Source organism: Neolamprologus multifasciatus, chromosome 12 (assembly GCF_963576455.1).
Source record: "Neolamprologus multifasciatus chromosome 12, fNeoMul1.2, whole genome shotgun sequence".
Lineage (NCBI taxonomy): Eukaryota > Metazoa > Chordata > Actinopteri > Cichliformes > Cichlidae > Neolamprologus > Neolamprologus multifasciatus.
Window position 1 is genome coordinate 32,575,909 of NC_140450.1, and position 12,935 is coordinate 32,588,843.

General features: G+C 41.6%; 1 protein-coding gene and 1 pseudogene across 13 annotated transcripts in view; both read right to left on the minus strand.

Moving 5' to 3' along the window:
* Positions 1 to 12,935, minus strand: part of arvcfb (ARVCF delta catenin family member b) — a 299,308-nt gene that overhangs the window by 192,971 nt on the left and 93,402 nt on the right. The gene's annotated exons all lie outside the window — the stretch shown is intronic.
* On the minus strand, positions 2,551 to 9,913 carry LOC146507335 (uncharacterized; annotated as a pseudogene).

Sequence of the window (12,935 nt, forward strand, 5' to 3'; positions counted from 1 at the left end):
TTTTATTTAACCCAAAAAAACATAATTGGTTAAATCATGCAAAAAGAATCAAAATCTTGGGCCCATAAAAGAGGTCAAAATAACAAAACTCTACTCAAAGTTGACAACACTACTGATAACTCAAACAAACTGACCTAACTTAGCGAGACAAAGGGGAAACTTAAATAGTGGCTGATCAGCGAGAAGGGATAAAACACACAAAACCTAACTAAACCTAACATAATGAACTCCGATTCCCCCCCATGGTCCCGAGTTATGGCATGAACCAATCTGTAGTCTTCCTTTAAAACTCGCTCCGCCCCTTTTCCACCTCTTGGCTCCTTAATCAAGGGACTGGAACAGCTGCAACTAAGGTAACTCAGAAAACAAAAGATTAATCATACATAACAGTGTAAACTAAAATGTGCGCACTTATTTTAGAATGCAGTGTTATGTGGATATGTGAATTAACTCTAAACCAAAACCAGTTATTTATTGTCCTGTAAATTAATTCCTATATTTAAAGAAAGACAAATGTGAATGCAATGTTACTTGTAAGCCTCTACACTAACATGGTGGGTATTACCACTGTGTGGCTGTAAGTGCAGCCATCACAAATTGGTACTATCAGTCATGGATTTGTAACATGGTAGACTAGTGTGCCTGTGTTAATTCAGCTCCATATTATTGTGTGAAGTTGCACTGGGCTGGGAGTGGTTTTGTGTGTGTGTCACATTTTTGGTGAGCCAATGGCTGGAATGGGGTTGGACTAATTAGAGGCAGGAGTACTTGATTGCACTGATACACTGGTCTACTTATAGCCCACACTACAAACACTGCTGTGTCGTTTTGTCTCTCTGTGCAGGTATGTAATGTGATGAAATCTGATATGTTTGGGATGGATGGGTTTTGCGCTATGAATTTTATACCGAAGGTGTCGTTTTGTCTCTCTGTGCAGGCCAGGGCCTATTATATGCCACAGCCTAAAGGCAGCAGAGTTGCGGAGGCTGGAGTGACCACTGGCTATATGCTTGCAGGGTGGTGGGTCTCCAAGGACAACTTCTACCCCTGTTAAAGGCAACATCTGGAGTGCAACTGGCCGTGTGGCATAGCTGGCTCTGGCCTTGGGACTGGGTGTTTTTATTTGATTCATAAATGGGACACTGGACTGTTTTATCTTTTATCTCTTGATATTTTTTGTCAATAAATTATCTTTTAGAACTTTATTGACTGTCATCTTTTTGCCCACGACTGAGACGGTTGGTCAGACCTAGAATCTTTCTTTGGGTGTGTTACAGATTGGCCTCCCCAGAGCATGGAGCTCAACATTAATGAAGGAGCAAGGGACAAAAAACAAAAGGCAGCCAACATCCAAAGAAAAGCTTTGGATGCTTCTAGAAGCCTGGAGATTTATTCCTGAACACTGCTTAAATCAAGCTTGGATAAGAGAGTTCATGATGTGTTAAAGAATAGAGGCGGTCATACCAAATATTGAATTTCCAGCTCATTAGAATTGTAAAAACTCTGTTTCTTAGCGAACACAAAGAAGTGAGGGTTGACATCAGACGCTATGGTACAATTCAGCCGCTGAAAGGACAGCACCCTGTGGGAGGACATCTAAATGGAACCACCATCACACTCCTGTTTAAATGAAGCAGCTATTTTTAGAAACACGTGTGTACAACACAATTTCCTGAATTTGGCGCGTAAAGATGATCCAGCTGAAACAGATCAATGCAATGGCTCCATAATCCCACATGGGTCCAAGTTTCCTTTTGATCATATACGATTACACTGCAAAGCTCCAGCCACCTTTCATTCCTGAAAATGAAAAATCCAGTCGGGAGATTTTCAGACTTGTGTCCACAAAGTCTCGGATTCAATTATTTGTTCTGCATATTTCCATTTTCTGGGAGCTGTAATTCACTGCAGCAGTTCTCGTCTAAAAAAAAGAGCTAAAAGGGAAATGGCTGCTACTGTATAATAGATTTCAATTTTCACTTCTTTTCATTTTATATTATTTTCAGTTGGACCCACGTGGAGAAAACGTGTAATAGGAAACTATGTAGACATTACATTATTAGATTGTTATTAATGCTTAACGATTGTGTATGTAGTATTTCACTCTAGCCAGATGAAGTGAATCAAGTCTAAACTACTTTAATGACAGTTTAGTCCACTGAAGGCTCCTAAAAAAGCTCACAAGACAAAACTATGACTGTCAACGTGACTAAATGAATTTCAAAGACAAATTAATTTATAGTTACAAGCAATTACTGTTAAAGTAAACAAAAATGACATTAGTAAGAGATGTTTTTTTTACATTTATCAATCTTTAAAAAATATAGTTCATTCCACATAGTGAAGGAGGAAAAAAAAACATGATTAATAGTTAATAAGTGCATAGTTAAACTGCTGATAAGTGAATAATAAAGTATTAATCTTAAAGCAACAAAAACTACTGACACAACCAAAATTATTACAACTATGTGCAATGATCTTGCAGCCTTGTTGCCTTTGAAATTGCTGTTTTTCACGTGTAATGAATAAATCTTCTTTTTTTCGGTACCGGTACTAGTTTTATTTTGTTGTATTTATCCGCGACACCTTAAAGGCCGGTCCGTGAAAATATTGTCGGGCATAAACCGGTCCGTGGTTGGGGACCGCTGCTCTAAATAGTCTATAAACTCTTAAAGTACCCTGGGTCCTTATGAATAGACTGTAAAGTAATGACTAATAACTGTGCTCGTAATGAATAAGTCCTAAAACCCTGCACGCCAGAAATGAGGTCAGTAGTTAATGTGAGTTTTAGAAATTTTTATCTTATTTCTTATATCTTATGAAAATCTTATGTTTCACTTCGTGCAAAATATTAAATAAATACCCCACTCTATATAGCCCATATGCTGATTTTTTTTAATACGTTACTAATGTCAGGCAACTGTGGTGCTTTTTAAAATAGTTTAACATTAATGTGAAATGTTGCTTTCCTCTGTGCAGATGAATTCCATTCAATTTTATTTATATAGCACCAAATCACAACAACAGTCGCCTCAAGGTGCTTTATATTGTAAGGTAGAGCCTACAATAATACATTAACATAAATTAATGGTCAGCAGATGGCCCCGCCCCTCCCTGAGCCTGGTTCTCCCGGAGGTTTCTTCCTGTTAAAAGGGAGTTTTTCCTTCCCACTGTCGCCAAAGTGCTTGCTCATAGGGGGTCATATGATTGTTGGGTTTTTCTCTGTATCTATGAAGCGCCTCGAGGTGACTTTTGTTGTGATTTGGCGCTATATAAATAAAATTGAATTGAATTGGATTGAATTAGCAAAACATGTATCACAAGTACAGCTTCACTTTCATAGATGTTTGAGTTGACACAAGACAATAGCAGCCGTTGCACAGTTTTTCTTGGCCTTTTTTATAGTGCAGCTAACGGTGTGTTTCCAGGTGACTGAATAGGTTACTTGTGCTGCTTCGTGGTGCAGACGCAGCTCTACAGCGCTCTTGCATATGATTTGCTCTTGGACTGTTCTTGGATAACATCACTTGCTCTAAATCCTAATACCACTAAAGTATTTCCAATGGATGATGATCTGCTTCTAGAAAAAGTAGAAAATGCTCTTCATTGTCTGCTGTGCCAAATATTTAACTTTTGTTTCAACTGTCTATTATCTCTTGGATATTTGGTCTTTTAATGTAGTGTTACTTGTTCAGACTACATCCAGGAAACGTCAGGTTCAGGAAACAGCTGTGACTGGTGCATGCAGACACGCTGTCAGGCAGTGATTTAGGGAGTGCTTGATTTGCTTTTACTTTGCATTTTATTGCTGAAGCTCAACTAGTATCATATCTAGCTCACATGTCACAACAAGTAGAAATTTCTCCATTCAATACCAAATAATGGATCATCCATCATTAATGTTAGTAATTAGACGTTTCGTAGACATTTAAAATGTGACAAGTAGCCCAAACAAGGTAAAAGCTAAAACTGCGGGGACCACACATGTTTTAATTTTGCGTGATTTAATTTTCAATCTTTCTTATGTAGGATCATAAACAAAAAAAAGAAGATAGTAGCTACAGGAACAAACAAACTCGCCAAAAAAAAAAAGAGTACAGTAAAATATGGCTCAAGTCCTGTGTGGTAGAAGTATAATGCAGCATTAAATCGAGATACTGCAGACTGAGCTCAGAGCTCAGCCTCTCCTCAGCCTGCTTCACTTGTGCTGTTACACTGAAAAAAAGGGATTGGCCATCTCTTGGATTTATGTAAGCATCTTGCATGTATTTAACACAATTGCCTCATGTTTTAAAGTTAAGTGTGACCTGTCCAGGGTGTACCCTGCCTCTTACTCTATCACCTCCAGGTTATGCCCCAGCCCCCCTGCAATCCGTATAAAGATAGGAGGACGGCAGTCGTTGTAGATCCATTCAGTTCTTATGTTAACCAGACTCTAGACTTTGTTATACATTATGTAATATGAAGACAGAATGTAGTATTTAAGTGACCAAGTAGTATTGGGGTAAATGTAATTGAATAGTGTTGAAATAAAATGACAAAATTGCGAAGGATTAAAATATTCCAAAAGCTCACCTTACTTCATCTAAACGTGTTTCAATCGCGTTTTATCAACTCAGTTGTTTAAGTTTCTGCCAAAGCAAAAACGTTATGTGCAACCAATGTCCACTATTGAATGAAGTAAATCCAACATGGCCTGTTTTTCAGTGTACTGTCAGTCTCACTGCACAGTCTTTTGCTTCGAGGCATCTATGAATCAGCAATACTGAAAGCTGGACTCAGTTTAGAGAAAGGTGGACGGTGATGAAACTTGTATAAAGAGCTAAAGGATTCATAATGTATCGATATTCTTTCACAGTGTGCAAGCTGGGGCAGTGGCACCAATGGGAGGGTAATCCAAACTGTCTCTGAGCCGTCACCAGGCTAGACAGGGAGCCTCAATCCAACACTGCTCCCTGTTCAGCACCATCCTGCTCTGCTCCTTCCTGAAAAAGCCTCACACCGACAGGTGTAATATAAAACAAAAACCCTGCAACGAGTCAGTTCTTACATTTGATGGTGTTTGCAGACTTGTACCTCAAATCAATCCAACCTAGATTCAGCTGCATCCAAATGTCACTGCTGTCAAATGAAAGTGATTCATGTTTTCCTTGAATAAAAACATCTTTGATTCTAGTATTTCTGTGTAAACGCTGCCATTTATTCCTCACATTTCAGCTAAGAAATCAAAATGAAAGTCAATATTGTTTGCCACGTTTTTTCTCTCCTAAGATCAATTTGACCCTTTTTCCTTACCTCTCTGTGGCGCACTTCTTAATTGAACAGGTCCAGTCTATGCCAGCTTGGCTCTAAAAAGCAGCTCAACACTGGCCAGAGTTTTACAGCTATAATTTAGCATCAGATGTCAGGGCATTGTACACAGGCCTTACCAGAGAGAGACAATTAAAGCCTTGTTTACCCAAATGAATCATTAACTATTCCGGAAAAATAGACATCCTTCTCTGAAGCGCTACCACCAGGCATTTTATTTACAGAAAGCCTATTGTTGACGGTGATTACCAGAGTCAGAATGAGGAATCCATAAAAAATGCCCTTTGTTAAGATTTGCATCCTTTCTTTGTTGTGCTTTTTGGCTGGTGTTTGCAGCTTTTTTTCTGGCTGGAAGAAAAAGCTGTCCTGCTGCTGTGCAACAGTCGTTATGTGACATACACACATCAGCGCTGACAAACAACTGATGATTATAGAGGGGGGGGGGAGCACGAGGAGATGTCAATAAGAGCAGGAGAGAAAGGGGCAGAGGCAGGCAGCCTTAATTTCTGCTGACATTGACGGGAAAAACCTGGAACGGTCTGACAAAAACTTCAGCATCTGTGCGTGACAGAAATTCCTCCTAAAAGCAACAGTCGTCTAACAAACACAGACTGAAACATCCCCCCAAAAAAGACCAAAAAACAAGTGAATCCTTCTGAGGGAATTTGTCAGGGTGGATGATCAAAGACTGTATCCTAGTATCTGATATGCTCATAGAAGAGCGCAGTTTGTTATTGCAACCCTCTGCTGTCTCCTTTGAGCAAGGCACCAAACCTCAACCGAGTGCTTTCTCCAAAGCAGTTCCCATGTATCAGTTTACGTAAAGCAGACCTTCCCAAAGTGTGGGGCCCGCCCCCTAGGGGGGGGGGCACGGGATGACAAGGGGGAAAAAAAACAAAGCGCTTGGACACTGCTACAGAAACGCAAAGCAGGAGATGAAGCATCGCTGAATATATTTCCAAACCAACTTCATTCTAAGACAAAGGCAATCTTCCCTTTGGCTTCACCTGCACAAGTGCCGAGGTAGGTCTCCCTGCAGGATTGGTTTTCCCTTCGTCGGGAGCAGCGCTGGGCTGTTCAAATCATGGACAAACAGTATCCCAGATTCGTGATTTTTAGTTCACAAACACTTGTTTTTAATGACCAACTACTAATTTATTGCAGATTACTTGTATTTGCTTAATTGTTTACTAAATGTTTGAGGTGTGAAATAAACCGCAATGGAGCAAAATATTGGTGTGTGTGTGTGGTTGGAGGATGTGTGCGAAGGGGGGCGCAGCAAAAAAAGTTTGGGAACCACTGACGTAAAGGTACCAGTGTACATTAGGGGTGGGGTTTCCTAGCGAATCATGGAAAAACACAGGCCAAAATAAAAGGCTGTAATATTGCGGTTCTCTGGTGAGTATTTAAAGGACCAAAGACGATTTTCTCACCCTCATTTTTAGGTAATGCTCTCTTAATCTGTGCAAAGCCCAGAAGAATCTATCACCACTATCTGGGTGATTAAAAATGGCTTTTCCAGCTGCAATGGGATGGAGCAGGAAGCTTACTAGGGGAGCTCCGATTTTCACGACCAAAACCTTGTGAAGGTGGGCACGGACTTAACAGGAAGAAAAAAAAAGAGCTACACATTATCAGATTATCAGAATTGGCATGTAAATGAGAGTTGATGTACATCATTCTTGCTAAGCATTTCAGATATAATAAAGCAATTTCCTATCTGATTATAAACTTGTGGGGAAAAGTCCTTTAGAGCACGAGGGCTATTAATCTTTTAAACTTTAATTTGATTTGAAAAATGAGTTTATGACTAGAGTGTGAGCGCAGTGACCTTTCTGTAGGTCAGTACAGGCAGTGCAGGGAAGGAAGATAAAGTAAACAAAGCTTTGGTGTCTTTAAAAAAAGTCTATGAAGGAGTATATTCGTGTTTATATGCTTAAAGGTGCTCTAATCCATTTTTATATTAAATAAAGACATTAGTATGCGTAATGTGAAAATCGTTGCTGGTACAGCGCCACAGCTGACTTTCCTGTTTTCTTTCACTCCCATTGTTCTCATCCGTTCCCTTTTTCCAGTCACAGCAGGCAGATCATTTTCCGTGAAAAATCTCAGAGTCTACCCACTGCACACAACCGACCCAGCAGCAAATGGAAAGTTAACAATTAGCAGGTGAATATAGTGGACAATTTAGCAGCAAAGAGAGCCGCAGGGGTTGGTGGAATAAAGCTGGATGAGGAATTTGCCAGGTGACCAAAAAAAACCCCAAAAAAACTGTAAATAAACAATAATGCCGCTCGAGTTGCAAATTGACAGCTTTCCAAACACACACAGTTAACACATAAAGTTTATAATGGTAGCTTAAAGCTTCGCCAAATGACTGTATGGGGATTCAGCGTCAAACCAGTTTAATGTTGCAGCTACTGTTTAGTCCATGGACCATAAAATCCACACAAATCTAAAATATATAAAAGCAGAGTTGCTCCTAAAAGGACAGACAATAACTGCACAGGTGTTTTATTTAAAGCTGTCAGATTAGGGTGTCTGAAAGCAACTGCTTATAATACCAGAGGACTTATCAGCTGATGATTTAAAGCTGCTAATGATAAATGCTTCTCTTGCTAGATTTATTTTCTTCTCCCTTCAAAGTTTCTCTTGTTTGCTGATATCTCCTCTGTGCTACCGATGACAGCTTTATAGAAATGAGCTTTGAATCTGAAAAAGAAAACCTCTCCCTTTTGTATACCGCTTTAGCCTTACCTGACTACATCAGCGTGGTGTCATTCACAGCTGCGTTAAAATGTTAAAAAGTAAAAATCGATTTGGTCTCGCGACAAAAAAGCCTCACCGGCACAGCTGCAGTTCGCTCAGCCTAATGTGATCATTTGTTTAGCATCCAGACGACGCCGGGAGAGCGATGCACTGATGAGCTGGCCTCAGCCCCGCTGCAGCAAGCTTGCTTGGCCACTGATAACAGGGCTGGAGCTGAAGGGGAAGAATCCCATTACAAATAGCTGCATTAGATCTGTCAGATTGTGCAGCTGGGGTGTTACATCTCCATTGACCCTGCACTACCTTAGCTCCCCTCTGGGGCCGGAGCATTGCCCCCTCCTGGGATAAAATGTGCAAGTGCTCTTTTTGAGGAGACTGCTGGAGCCTTGGCAACAAACACACACACAGACACACAGTGACCCTGCGAGAGGCTAAGCTTTGTGATGTAACTCTCTGACTGAACAAATTAAAAGATATGCAAACCGAGGTCATCGAGGTTACTTTGTTACATGAGTAACCAGGCTCTGAATTAAGACTTCAAACACAGTTAACAACTCTGCTGTTCTTATGTTTAACAGGTGCAGTACGAGCATTTCAAAGAACTGCTGGCCTGTATAACACAAGGATCGATAAAGGCACAAATATATATCCTGTGCAGTCGGGACTTCATTCAAACAACATCTGTAGATTGCTTGATGGTAAAAGGGCTGAAAGAACAAGAATAAGTGAGACTGTTTTCCTTCATCTGCAATAGAACTGAACTCTTTTCACTCTGAGGTAACTCAAGGTGTATGGGTCTTCTTCTTCTTCCTAGTGGTTTATATCCCACAATGCAGGGTTCACTATTTTGCATGCCTTCCTCCACTTCTTCCTATCCAGGGCGTCTTCTGGTGTAACATTCGCAGCCTTCATATCATCTGTGATTCGGTCCGTCCAGGGATTTTTTGGTCTCCGTCGTGGCCTGTTTCCATCCAGATCTAATTGCTGGGCTGTCTTTGCGATGGAGTTCTTATCGCTACGGACAACATGGCCGTACCATCGGAGCCTCGCTTCTCGCATCTTGTGTGTGATCGGTGTCACTCCCCATCGTTTCCTGACATCTTCATTCCTCGCTCGGTCAAGTCGTGTGAGACCCAGAGGCCACCTCAGCATCTTCATCTTCATGGTGTGAAGGGCTTGTTCGTGTTTGGTCGTCGCTAGCCAGCACTCTGACCCGTAGAGTGCTACTGGGCACTGACTCTTAAGATAGATTGGCATTCTCTTGTCGCATAAGACTCCACTGGCCTGACGGCACTTCATCCACGCAGTGTTGACACGGAGTCTGGCGTCTGGTGGAGTTACTTGAATTGGGCAACTTGAGTCAGCGGCACGCCGTCGATAGTGATGGTACTGTTGGTCTGGGGGCCGCATTCAAGGTACTCAGTCTTCTTGATGTTCAGGCGCATGCCGTTTTCGGAGAGCCAATCTTTCCACGCTTGTGTTCGGGTTTGCAGGGCTAGGCAGTTTTCTGTTTCTGATAGGCACACATCATCTGCATGCAGGAGGCTCCGTGGATGTGGTGATTGCAGATCAGCCGTCGCGGTGTCCACACAGAGGACAGCAGGGGCGAGAGGGCCGAGCCCTGGTGGACGCCAACGGTAATTGGGAAGGCTGGTGATGTTCCCGCTGAACATAAGCTTCCGGGGCACCATGAGTTTGTAGTGATCGCCAAATCAGCTCGTTGGGGACCCGATCGAATGCCTTTTCCAGATCCAGGAAGACCACGTGTACCGTCTTGTTCATTTCTCTGTGCTTTTCCATCAGCAGTGGGTAATTTGTTTATATGAAACTTTGTTCATATTACAGCTGTTTCACCCAAAGGCATACAAGATTTACCAGATGATCCTTGGTTCATCGTCAGGGCAAAAACAATTCCATGTTATTTATTTTCCTCCCAAATAAAAAGAATATGTAACCGTGTCTGTTTGTTAGCAGTCTAGTGTTGACAGTTTTCAAGATATCATTTTCAAATGTTGGGTGATTGTAGATACCAATTACAGCTCACACTCATTTAATTTCAGTGAAAACTGAGTCAAGGTAAAGGTCACACCAAATGTGAAAATTAGTATAAACTTTATATTACCCACAATTTTTTATGAATCGTCTTCAAAGCTGAAGGTGGGGGGTGGGGTGTTCAATCTGGATGCGCTTGTATTTTTTGCCAAATAACTAGGTTGAAATGCACAGGCTAGATTATGTTTTACAGCAGACTATTTTATTAAGGCGAGGCTACATGTTTCCAACACATTAAGGGAAAGGACTTGGAAGTTACGTTTTCCCTGTGCCTCCAGGTTCTCCCGATCCCACTTGGCTGCATTTCTCTAAATGTAATACAAACTTCCAGGGGACTAATTAGAGCTCTTTGCTAATTGCAGCATCAAACATATTTGGCGTATGTATCTCATCTAGCTTCCAAAAGTGTAAATTCTGAATTAAATCTGCAGCTTCAAAATTACCTTAATGAAGTTCAAACTGCAACCACATTGAGCAGAAGTTGTATTTCCATCCAAAGATCTCTGAACTTTAAGCACCAGGAAGCTTTGTAAGGAACTCAAGGCTTTCTCTGGGCCACTGGTTAAAACACAACATAAAGACCAACAAAGATTAGGCACAAAGAACCTATGGCTATTTTCTCAAATCTACATAATAAAGAGTTCCACTCCAGTCCACAATATCATCAGAAGGTAAATCTACTACAATATCGACACCATATAAGGCAAGGGACAGCAGTATTTATGTCATAATTTGCTGCTTTGCAAACGAGGTCACCAAGTCAACAGACAAGCAAAACTGATCCAAAATGCCCACAATGTTAGTGTCATGGTCCCCGTGCCTGCCGGGCTGGCCCTGTGTGGCTACATGTGTGTTGCTTTTGTCTCGCTCTCTCTCTCCTCTCTCTCTACTTGCTGCCTGGGCGGAGCTCATTGTGGGGCTTCCGCCCCTGGCCTTCACCACCTGCAAGCAATCACCTGTGGCTCCTCACCTTGTTTGCTCTCGCTACTTAAGGCAGCGACTGAGAGCACCTCGCCGCTGGACTATTGAGTAACGCTCGTCAGTGCTACTTTAGCCTAAGCCAGTTTTGAGCTCTCTTCGTGAAAGTTTTCCTTGTTAATTCCTGATCTCTGTATACAGATTCTTCGTGTTCGGTTTGGAAGTTTGCTCGTGAGTGTCGCAGTGAGAGTGGCGTGTGTGAGGAAAGGACCTTTCCAAGTGCATTGTTCTGGTCGTGTGGAGCGGAGCAAGAGAGGACACTTTTCCTGATTCTTCCCTGTACCCCTGGGAACCTTGGCCCCCTTCTCCTTCACCTGTATATAGTGCACCGGGAGTGTGTAAATAAAATTCAGGTTTCTGTGATTTCAGTCTGCGCCGAGTCCTCCCTGTTCCCTTGTGACAGTTAGACTTCTAGCAGTTGATCTCGCAAGTAACTGTGAAGACTGACAGTAAGGTGAATGAGTTGGAAAGATTGACATAAAAAGCTCAACCAATAAAAAATCTTAAGCGTTCAAAGTCCCGCCCTCAAAGTTCCTGAACTTTGAGAAAGGAGTGGCCCTTGAGGCAACTTCCCCAGAACTTAATTTAGACTCTGGTCTCTGTAGTATCTCCAAAGGTTTGTTGTCTCTGGTGAAATTTCCTGCTGTGGAACGAGAGCTAAAAACTAATTAAAAGTGTTAGAAGCTTGTGCGCGGCTTCTGTGACATTGTCACTGTGTTTGGGCACATTTAGAAAGTGTGGAGGATTATTTTTCAGCTGCAAAAGTCATTTTAAAAAATGACTTGGGGCTTTTAGAGTGAAATCTAAAATTGGCAGAATATTTAGAGATTATAGCTAAAAGAAGACAAACATGATCATTATGTATTACAGGTAACGACTACAATCAAAGTAGGAAGAGTGGACAGCAACACTGCTCCAATAATCACAGCAACGGAGAGCTAAGTGCAAACAGTATAATCCAAATAAGATGATCGCCAAAGTAATAGGGAATAGCTGGAGCACTGTGTGTGTTAGCAAAGCTACTGTTATCCTGCACCTGCAGGAGGTGAAAGAGGTGAAAACCTGAAGGAGGAGGAGGAGGTGGGGGAGGTCGGGAAGGAAGAAATGAGCCGGGACATAAGTGGCATTGATTGAACTGGTTCATGTCCGCCCTCATTCATAAACAAGGCTAACCTGCCACATGTTTATGGACGATCTGTCTCGGTGACAATGGAAAACGCTGGCACGCATCCCAGAACACCTGTGAAATGCACTCTAATGAGAGTTAATCACAGAAACACAGAAAGCAAAGCTAAAAATCAAAGATTTACATGTATCGGGCTCACCGCGAGTATTGACAGATACTAAGGAGGCCATTTGCCACATTTGAATTTGGATTTTTTTTTTTTCATGGTCGTGGCAGTGATTACAAACACAATGTTCAGTATTGATTAACAAAGAGGCGGCTTTTTTGTTGTGCAAATGGAGGTGAAATAGGTCCAATAAACTACAGATAAAACGTCATTCGAGACTCAAAGAGAAGACAAACGTGATCACGATCGAGTCTGATGGCACAGATAAAGTTCAAAGACAGATTTCAAAATCTGTATCGACTTTGATCACTCTATCGTGTTTGCACAATCAAATCAGAACAAAGACCGATATGCTTCACGCTTTCAATAAAAAGAAAATGCGTACAATAACAGCTGAAATATGAGATTGCTTTGCACCAGTAACACAGGCAAATTATTCTCGACATGCAGTCAGTATCACAGAGCTGTCTGCCATGGTAGCAGGAATCAAAGAGCATTCTTGGAATAGCAATTACAGACGTGTCTAGGGAAATA